The sequence below is a fragment of the Sinocyclocheilus grahami genome, unplaced genomic scaffold (genome assembly GCF_001515645.1).
Source record: "Sinocyclocheilus grahami isolate Dianchi unplaced genomic scaffold, SAMN03320097.WGS_v1.1 scaffold85.1, whole genome shotgun sequence".
NCBI lineage: Eukaryota > Metazoa > Chordata > Actinopteri > Cypriniformes > Cyprinidae > Sinocyclocheilus > Sinocyclocheilus grahami.
In genome coordinates, this window is record NW_015505264.1 from 810,716 (window position 1) to 821,923 (window position 11,208).

General features: G+C 34.3%; 1 pseudogene; it reads right to left on the minus strand.

Moving 5' to 3' along the window:
- Positions 1 to 613: 613 nt before the first annotated feature.
- Positions 614 to 11,000, minus strand: LOC107586768 (GPI ethanolamine phosphate transferase 1-like; annotated as a pseudogene).
- Positions 11,001 to 11,208: the final 208 nt, after the last annotated feature.

Genomic DNA, 11,208 nt, shown 5'->3' on the forward strand with positions numbered 1-11,208 from the left:
AATAACATTTACATATAAGCAAATATATATAAATAAAATGTTGGCATATAATGTTATACTTTGGAGGGAGTTGAAAATCCGTGTTGCCCAGCGACAGCCCAAAAACATTACTGCTCTAGAGGAGATCTGCATGGAGGAATGGGCCAAAATACCAGCAACAGTGTGTGAAAACCTTGTGAAGACTTACAGAAAACGTTTGACCTCTGTCATTGCCAACAAAGGGTATATAACAAAGTATTGAGATTAAATTTTGTTATTGACCAAATACTTATTTTCCACCATAATTTGCAAATAAATTCTTTAAAAATCCTACAATGTGATTTTCTGGATTTTTTTTCTCATTTTGTCTCTCATAGTTGAGGTATACCTATGATGAAAATTACAGGCCTCTCTCATCTTTTTAAGGGGGAGAACTTGCACAATTGGTGGCTGACTAAATACTTTTTTTCCCCACTGTATATAGTTTGGAGTCAATAATATTTTTTTAATGTTTCTGAAAGAAGTCGCTTATGCTCACCAAGGCTGCATTTATTTAAACCGTAATATTGTGAAATATTATTGATAACTCTAGAGTTATTACAAAATAACTTTTTTAATACATTTTAAAATGTAATTTATTCCTGTGAAGGTTTATTGTAAATAAATAATGATAACATATTTACAATATTAAAATACAGTGTTATAAAACTACACATTTACCATAATACCATCTGAGAATTAGATCCCCGTTAAAATCAGCTGACATAAGTACAGTAACATTCCTCACCTTTGGCATAAATCATACAGTACATATACAGAGACATAATCAAGTCCTTTCCCTTTAATCTACATCAGTCTTATGGCATTTTTTCCCCTTTAAGCACCAGCTCTAAAATACCTGTATGCCCACTGAATGTATTAACAGCAGATCTATTTTTTTATATTAGTTATACCATACAGAGTCTTCCTATTGTAAGATGCAGAGTCATAAATCTTAAGTAACAATGATGTTAAGAAATACCCATAAACAGGAAGACCCCACGCTTATTATCATTCATATTATTGTGCTACTGAATGCTTGTTTTTTGCACCTTGTAAACTTAAAGAGGTGGTCCTGGTACTAGGTTGTCACCTAAAGTGCATCTTTCATTTCCATCCAATGAGGATCCTCTTGGAGGTTAAGATGTGCGTCATGACGCTCAACAACATCAGGAAGATGGTCATGGACATCACGATTACATAGTGACTAATACTGCAACACAAAAGAAACATTTTATCATATTTGTGCAATATAGGCATTTACATATGTACAATGACAGACACAAACCAAATTGAGCTTGTGTTTCCCTATGGTTAACAGGATGGAAGCTAAAACAAGAAGTACAATACATTTAACCCACCTAGTGCCTATGTCAAGCCAGCTTCCATAATCCTTTACTAAGAAAAAGAAATGCTGGTGAAAAAAAAATAGAGATGAGTTAAGATGATTAATAAAACTGCAACTTTTATGCAATTTAATTTTGCCATTATTTGTCATGTTCTCTATGCTAAGCTTACCAGTACCATCAAGTCTGAGATGACAAGCACAATGAGGAAAAGGCTAGAAAATAAATGCAGATTTGATTGTAAACTTATGCAAAATAATGCCATAAAGCTATCTACATATACAAAAAATATTTTGTTCTGAGCAGAAACATATTCTTGTTGGACTTTGTGGTTTAAAAAAAAAAAGTTTTTAAATCAAGTACCCTAGATACCAAAGCCCAGTTGTCTGCAGTCAACAAGGAAGTGTCTGTGAAGGACTTGAGCCCAAATATAGCAAATGCTTGAAGAAGTGGTCAGTCTGCAGACAATGTGGGCAAAAAGAGAAAGACCTTTTGGTTTCCTGCTGTTCTAATTATTCTGCTATGTACCTTCTTGATGAGAGCTGTGTTGACACTTGAATGCTTTCGAAAGCGCACATCACAATTACAAATGGAATTAATACCTAAAAGAGGATGCAACAGTTAACGAAGCATAATAGGACAAATAGCTGTGGTGGATGTGGCACTAATTTAAAAAAAGAAAGTCAATATGAAACTTTATGTTGAGGAAGTGCTATACCTTAGGCCGCCCATGATGAAAGGATTGAAGATGGTCAGAAAGCAATAAACTGAGGCTGGATCAAAACTGTGAGGGAAGATAATTGATTTATTTAAGTTTATTTTATAGCACTGTTTTACTTCAAAATGAGCAGCTTACCTATTAATAGAGGCAATGTTACCGCAGCCGAAGAATGCAATTATAATGAAAAACACCTATTACAACAGTTAAGGAACTATATTATTTATATAATAGTATAAACATTTTTTTAATAATCAAAAGACACAAATAAAGGTTTATAGTCCAAAAGGATGCAAAGAAGTAAGATCTCCGAATGTCATCCAGCTTCAGCTGCCTGATCTTGGTAATGTCAATGTTTTCAGCAAAATCAATGCTGGAGAGCTGAGAAAACAGAAAATTGTACAATCAGTGGTCGGTCTACTCTTACTGTGATACATAAACTTTACACAATGCAATAAGCTTCAGCCATATTTTGAGACTATTTTAGAGGCTGAAGAAAAGCATGAAGAAGCCTAGAGGAGGAGGGGATGGTACCTCAGTCTGATTTGAACTCCCATGTGTGTTCATGGCTTCCTGCTCAATGTTGATCCATGCAAACACGAGCCACGATAGCACCGGAGGAAAAAAAGCCTCACACCTTTACAATTTACAAACCAAACAGCTATTAGAATAAGGGCTTTCATTTTAAAATATTAATTTAGAATCAATTATATTCAAATAACACAAAATTAAAATAGAATATCTTTAAAAAGTTATTTGCAATTGATTTGATTTATTAATTAGAACATCATGTCATTTGATTAATGTCTTTATAATATAGACTACGGTTCAAAAGTTTAGCGTTCAAATTAATGCAGTTTTTTTTTTACTTTCTATTCATCAAAGTAACCTGAAAAAAATGTATCATGGTTTCCACAAAAATATTAAGCAGCATAACTGTTTTTAGCCTTGATAATAAGAAGAAATGTTTATTGAGCACCAAATCAGATTTACGAGAAGACAAAAGTAATGGCTGCTGAAAATTCAGCTTTGCCATCACAGGAATACATTACATTTTAAAATGTATTCAAATAGAAATATTATTTTAAACTATAATAATATTTAATATTATTAACTATTTACTGCATTTTTGATCAAATAAAAATCTGCCCTTGGTGGGCATGTAAGACTTCCTTAAAAAATACCAGCCCCAAACATTTGAATAGTAGTGTATTATTTAATTAGATTATTAATTATTCATTATAATATTCTTTGTATAACTGAAACTGTCTCAAGCCAGTCAGTGGCTAAACTAAAAACATCTGCAACTTAACTGCTTACTGTAAGCACTATGTGGTTTGTTTTTGAATTCCATTTCCTTAGACAGGCAACCTCAAGAGGAGAATTTGACTAAAGCTAACATATGCTGAATTACTGTTAAACTTAGCACAGACACATAAAAATGAATGATTAGATTACGTTAGATTGATGGTCAGTGGCTTTTACCCTGTGCTCAGGAGGAGGTAGACACAAACTAAGGACATCAGGATACTCAGAAGTCTGTGAAAGAGCCTAGTGGAACTCAACAATGGTATCAAAAATGAGGAAACTAAAAAAACAAAGTGTGAGAGAATAGGGGATAAAGTATGAGCAGGACGGAAGAAAAGAAGAAGTGCAATTCACTGGTTAACAGTCATGCATCAAGGGTTCATCACACCATTTAGTCACCCTCATGTCATTTCAAATCTTTATGACTTTCTTTTTTCTGCACAAAAGAAAATATTTGGGGGTTTCAACTTCCAAAACAACACTGGACCCTTTTGACTTTCACTGTATGGAAAAAAGACATTCCTCTAAATATCTTCCTGAGTGTTCCACAGAAGACAGAAAATCATACAGATTTGGAATGACATGAGGGTGAGTAAACAATGGCAGAAGTGTAATTTTTGGGCAAACTATCCCTTTACAGTCTATATTGGTAACAGAGCATCATGGGAATGGAGATGGCAAACCTAGTGTGAGTCAGCTAACAAGCTGATTGAAGAGAGGCAAGCCTTGCTTCAGCTGCAGACTGGAGTGTGTGCTGGTCAGGGTGTAAGCACACAGCACCACCTGCATCATCTGGACATAAATGTACACAAATAAGATTCTCAGAGTAGTTTAAAGTAGGTTCAATTTAGATGTAATCCCGATTTAGCCCATATGGTAATTAATAAATAAATAAGTTGGCCAAAATATATTAAAAAATATATATAAATCAAATATAAACCAAAATATATTTCAAAATGTATTTTGGGGCAATACATTTCCAATCTCACAGTAGGCTACATTTAGGCTAAATGCAAGTGTGAAAGGAATAGCCTACTAAAGATCAAATCTTTTTTGATTTTGTATCTACTATTTCAAATATGTTCAAATAATTAGATTCTGAAATAGTTTACAGTAGGGTAACAGTGATGTGTCTTATGTACAACATTAAAAAAACAACTTCTGTTTTGATTTTTCCTATTTGGTTTTACTAGCTAAACGCAGACAGAATGTTGCTTGTTTCTGTCTGCTGCTGTTGCAAGAGATTTCATAAAATTTCAGAGATAATCAGCAACAGGAAATGCAATATATACTATAAAAGACAAATTATACTCAATCAATAGCAGTTACCCTATTACCATATGTATTTTTCATTTGCATTTTGGTCATTACTTCCTAGTGTATTTACTGTATAGCCCCTTCTATTCTCCCTGACTTTTGTTCTGTGCACCTAGTTCCTTTAGGGAATCACTTGCCTTATTTAAATGGTTTTCATGTCATATACTGGATTTCTCTAGCTCGCCTGAACCTACTCTTTACAGAACTGTACCCTGGATCAATATTTTTTAAACACAGGGCTTCTCAACTGGAATTTGCGGATCTCTTGGGGGGTTCATGAGGAAACTGCAGGCTAATAATAAATTAAATCATAAAAATAAGTAAATAATTTAAAAACAATCAAAATGAAACCCTTACTAAAGCTGCATGCCATGTGACCATTAACCGAAACCAAAGAACATGCAAATGTGCTGTTAAAATATTCAAATATTTTGTGTTTCAACAAAATCTCAGGGGGTATGTCAAGGAAATTTTTTACACTGGCAATGACCATGACCTAAAAAAAACATGCTGCACTCTGGACTACAACATCTCTCGCTTACCACGTGTGTGTTAGTTGGAGGTTTGCGTAGGCTAGCATGCGTTTTCAGGATGAACAAAACCACATAAGAGGTCCAACCGATAAAACCAAGAACCACACTGCTGCCAAGAAAGGCCCGGTCATATCTGTGATAATACGACAAGCCCTCCATGGCCTGGACTATCAGATCTTCACAATAATGGATCTGGAGAAAAAGACAAAGAAAGATACGGCAAGACAAGATAAAGATAATCAACAAGTCAGTTTGGACATGAAAACAACCAATCAACAGTCACTCACTGCTTCATCAAACTGTCCTTTCTGGATCAAATTTCTTGCATTACGCACAAAATCCATCTGTTTAGAGTCAGTCAGAGGCCTAGAAGTAAAAAAGACATCTCACAACGTGATCTGATCTTAGCAGCTATATACCAACACCTTTAGAAGACTGCCTGACCAATCAAATTTGAGGACTGAATGATTTATTATTTTGTACTGGCAAATTCAAAAATCTTTTATGTTCCAAGGAAGAAAGTAAGTCATATAGGTTTGAAAAGACATGAGAGTGAGCAAATTATGACTGAATGTTTATTTTTAGGTGAAGCATCCCTTACTCACTGGTAGGATGTAAACAGAAACAATATTGTTGCTTTCTTCTGTGTCATTTTCACCTGTTGATTTAATAAACACAAGATAGCTGATTATATCTACAAACCCAATTTCAAAAAAGTTGGGACACTGTACAAATTGTGAGTAAAAAAGGAATGGAATAATTTACAAATCTCATAAACTTATATTTTATTCACAATAGAATATAGATAACATATCAAATGGTGAAAGTGAGACATTTTGAAATGTCATGCCAAATATTGGCTCATTTTGGATTTCATGAGAGCTACACATTCCAAAAAAGGTGGGACAGGTAGCAATAAGAGGCCGGAAAAGTTAAATGTACATATAAGGAACAGCTGGAAGACCAATTTGCAACTTATTAGGTCAATTGACAACATGATTGGGTATAAAAAGAGCCTCTCAGAGTGGCAGTGTCTCTCAGAAGTCAAGATGGGCAGAGGATCACCAATTCCCCCAATGCTGCAGCAAAAAATAGTGGAGCAATATCAGAAAGGAGTTTCTCAGAGAAAAATTGCAAAGAGTTTGAAGTTATCATCATCTACAGTGCATAATATCATCCAAAGATTCAGAGAATCTGGAACAATCTCTGTGCGTAAGGGTCAAGGCCGGAAAACCATACTGGATGCCCGTGATCTTCAGGCCCGGCGCATCATAAAGAGGAAGATGCGACAAATAAGACCTAAGACAGTTAAGCAACTAGAAGCCTGTATTAGACAAGAATGGGACAACATTCCTATTCCTAAACTTGAGCAACTTGTCTCCTCAGTCCCCAGACGTTTGCAGACTGTTATAAAAAGAAGAGGGGATGCCACACAGTGGTAAACATGGCCTTGTCCCAACTTTTTTGAGATGTGTTGATGCCATGAAATTTAAAATCAACATTTTCCCCTTAAAATGATACATTTTCTCAGTTTAAACATTTGATATGTCATCCATGTTGTATTCTGAATAAAATATTGAAATTTGAAACTTCCACATCATTGCATTCTGTTTTTATTCACCATTTGTACAGTGTCCCAACTTTTTTGGAATCGGGTTTGTAATTAAAACAGACAGAATAGACCAAAATGTACTGTACTTTACCCTGAACTGTTCCAAGATCTGAATTGCATTTGCATACACGCTCTCATCCTTAAAGTGCTGGCTGTTATTCAGGTAAGACACCCTGTGATGCAAGAAATGCATTAATAAAATCATATAAAAAGTGCACGCATGTCTATATTTAGAAGTGCACTGCTCTATGATATAAACTCGTGATCGGAAAGCTCTGAAAATCATGCTCACCACAGAGTTCAAAGGAAAGGGAACTCCTATAAGCGATAACATTAGTGGAGCAATATCAGCCTGTAATAGCATAAAAAGTTCAGTTCAGCTCAGCTGTGTTCCTGTCATTTATAGACAATTCGTAAATAAACGAGTCCGAAAATTTCACCTGATTGACATCCACTCTCCTGGAAGTATATTCATATACTGCATTGAACAGATTCATAAGTGATAAATTACCGATTCTTCTACACAAAATGTTATTTTGTAATGCTGACTTGAACTTGAACCGTAATATAAATCAAGTGAATTATTTTATTCTTAAAAGATTGACTTCATTCGGAGAGATAAAAGTAATTTATGAACCTTTTTAACAAAGTTTCCTGTCACAGATTTCTTAAGTTTTAAAGTTATAAAGACTAGGTCAGACATGTTTTACCCCAATTTGTCATGCCATGGTCGGACGTAAAAGCATAAGCCATTTTTCTATCATGCCCATAAAAGTCGTCCATCATAGTGACAATTTCAGCGACACCAGCATCAACCAGGTTCTCTAGATATTCCCTGTAAGTGCAGAAAATATTACATTTGAGAATTTGACAATGGCAGTAGCGCCACCTAGTGGTACATCTTATCTAAGGTGTTCTGAATATATGCATTCAGTGTATAAATAAAAACTTACAGTTTACACTATGCTACAATAAAATTCCATTTATCTTTCACTTTTTATAACAAACATTACTCCAAATTGTCTTAAGGGAAAACAGTAAAATAAAAAGATAAAAGGTGTTGTTAATCCATATACTGCATTGAACAGATTCATAAGTGATAAATTACCGATTCTTCTACACAAAATGTTATTTTGTAATGCTGACTTGAACTTGAACCGTAATATAAATCAAGTGAATTATTTTATTCTTAAAAGATTGACTTCATTCGGAGAGATAAAAGTAATTTATGAACCTTTTTAACAAAGTTTCCTGTCACAGATTTCTTAAGTTTTAAAGTTATAAAGACTAGGTCAGACATGTTTTACCCCAATTTGTCATGCCATGGTCGGACGTAAAAGCATAAGCCATTTTTCTATCATGCCATGGTCGGACGTAAAAGCATAAGCCATTTTTCTATCATGCCCATAAAAGTCGTCCATCATAGTGACAATTTCAGCGACACCAGCATCAACCAGGTTCTCTAGATATTCCCTGTAAGTGCAGAAAATATTACATTTGAGAATTTGACAATGGCAGTAGCGCCACCTAGTGGTACATCTTATCTAAGGTGTTCTGAATATATGCATTCAGTGTATAAATAAAAACTTACAGTTTACACTATGCTACAATAAAATTCCATTTATCTTTCACTTTTTATAACAAACATTACTCCAAATTGTCTTAAGGGAAAACAGTAAAATAAAAAGATAAAAGGTGTTGTTAATCACATTACAATGTCTAATGTGGTGATGTTTTTTACTTACTTTGACATGGGTCGGTGGGCATGGCCATTGGTGTCTATCCCCAAAAGATGAAGGAAAAACACATTCTGTCCTTCATGTAACATATTCAGTAGAGTTTCATTGCTTTTGGCACCACTGAGAAAATTCTTAATGAAAAAAAAAAAAGAAATAAGATAATTTAGCCAAGCTGTTCAATCATATCCTCACCGTATTTATTACAAGATCTTTTCAGGGTTTCAGACCTTTCAAACGTATAGGGCAAAGTAAAATAATTTTTTTAATCAAGTTAATGTTTTTAAGCAATGATGCATTAAATTGATTAAAAATGACAATAAAGACATATATACTGTAACAAAAATTTATATTTCAAATAAATACTGTTCGTTTGAACTTTCTATTCATCAAAGAATCCTGAAAAAGTGTATCAGTGTTTCCACAAAAATATTAAGCAGCACAACTTACAGCACTGATACAAAAATTCAAAATCAAAATGATACATGTGGATCTTCTGCCACTGAAGACTGGGGTAATGGCTACTGAACATTCAACAAATTACATTTTAAAATATATTAAAATAGAGAAAATATATTTTTAACTAATATTTCTAAATATAAAAATAATTATTATCCGAGATTTAGGAAATTATTTAGAAATTTTATTTAAAATAATTTTAGACAAAGCATGTTGTACTGTTCAAGTTTAAACAATTGTTTATGATTTTTTTGAATAGCAGACTTCTAAATGCTGGGCCATGCTTTAATATGTATCACAGCCGAAATAACAGTTGTGTTTTTTTTAAGTTTAGTTCATCAAAAGTAATTACTTAAAAGCCCCTACATAAAAGCATTCTACCTTCACTTCATCAAATACCCATGTATCAATTCTGGAAGCATCAGTGGAGGCAAAGTCCTCCCGCTCTGGAGGGTAAGTGTGAGTGTACACATGGTCTCCAGTGGCTCCTATAAAACACACATGCTGGTAAAGCTACCAAATAATGTCACTATACTGTTTATTCACAGGTGTGTGGTTATACCTTTAGCAAACATCGGTAATATATCAGGGCTTCCCCAACACCAGGAATGCCTGCTCTCATTAAAAACAGAATCTAACTCCACTGGATTCTCCTTCCAGCCTGTAAGCACGGAAATAAGTGATGCAATAAGTTTACACACGTAAAGGTTATACAGAAACACACATGCGACTGCTGCTTACCCTTGGCAACAGCACTAACATCCTCATAAAAACCCGCTATTAGAGCCACGTGACCTGGACGTGATTCCGTAGGGACTCTCGTCTCTTGTGAGACACTCCCCATGTGCCGCTCTCCTCAATCACACTCCTTATGACAGAAAACAATAAGAAGCACAAGTTAAATGCATTTATACACTATAAAGAACACAACAAACACTTTTTTTAGACATTTTAGACATTCATAGCAGATAAAGAATAATTGCAGTGCTTATAAGTGTAATATTTTCTCATTCAATCTGCATAAAATGCATTTTCATAAACATGCATCTTATTTCATAAACCTCTATAAAAAAAATCTAAAAAGTTTTAAATGATAGATGATCAAAATTCCATTAAGATTGAAATAATGTCAGTGATTTTCTCTCTTTAAATTGAAATTCAATGCATTTTATGGAAACCATCCAAAAACATTAAACATCTCCTTTTCTGGACCACATTTGTAAACAGGACAAGCACATGCATGATAAGATTATTCCACGCTCATCACCTTAGGTAAGGAGCCCTGACTGTCCCATTGTCGTCTGGCTTAAAGAGACTGTCAGCTCTCAGACCATCTGCCACAAAGAGCACCAGGCACTTGGCCGGAGGGGCCAGAGGGACATGCTGTGGAGTCATTCCATGGACGAGAGGGGATGTGAAATAGATGTCAAATATTGAGAGAAAGAAGACTACATAGACAATGAGTCCCACGATGAAGAATGTCATCATCTTCATCGTGTCTGCTGTCAGACCTGTGGCACTGATTTAGAAAAAGGAAAGAAAGACAAGAGAAAAGCTGGACTTTTGAAATGCATTCAGTTATATTTTAAAGTCTTTTGAATTTTGGCTTAAAGACATTACATATTAACATGACTGTACTTTCAAAATGATAGTCATCACAGAAGTAACATTTGCAAATATTTTTAACAATTGTATGAGTGAATAAAAATAAAATCTTACCTTTTCCGGTTAAAAGTCGCTTAGATGAAGGTGAATAAATGTGTATCAGTCCATCAGTTACTGTCAATGATCTGCTGCGAGACACAGCTTCTAAATAAAACGCGTCTTTCACACAGGCTTTTCATCTGTTTTAGCGTACTGTTATATGTCTGGCGATCAACTTGGCTTTTGACCAACTAAACCAAACAGTTTGTAAGCAGATTAATTTAGAACTTTTCTTCACTTCCTTGTAGTGGTAACCTTTGAACTGGAAATCGTGCAATGCATTTTGGGAAATGTAGTTTACTCCCTGTGAGTTTTTTTTCCTTCAGGAAAACATACACCACTTTAATAATGTGTTTTTTAAATGAAAGAAAATCAAAGTTTAATTAGCTTAAATAATGTCAATGATATTACGACTATGACATTAATTTAAAATTGTATTATACCTTTTCATGTAACT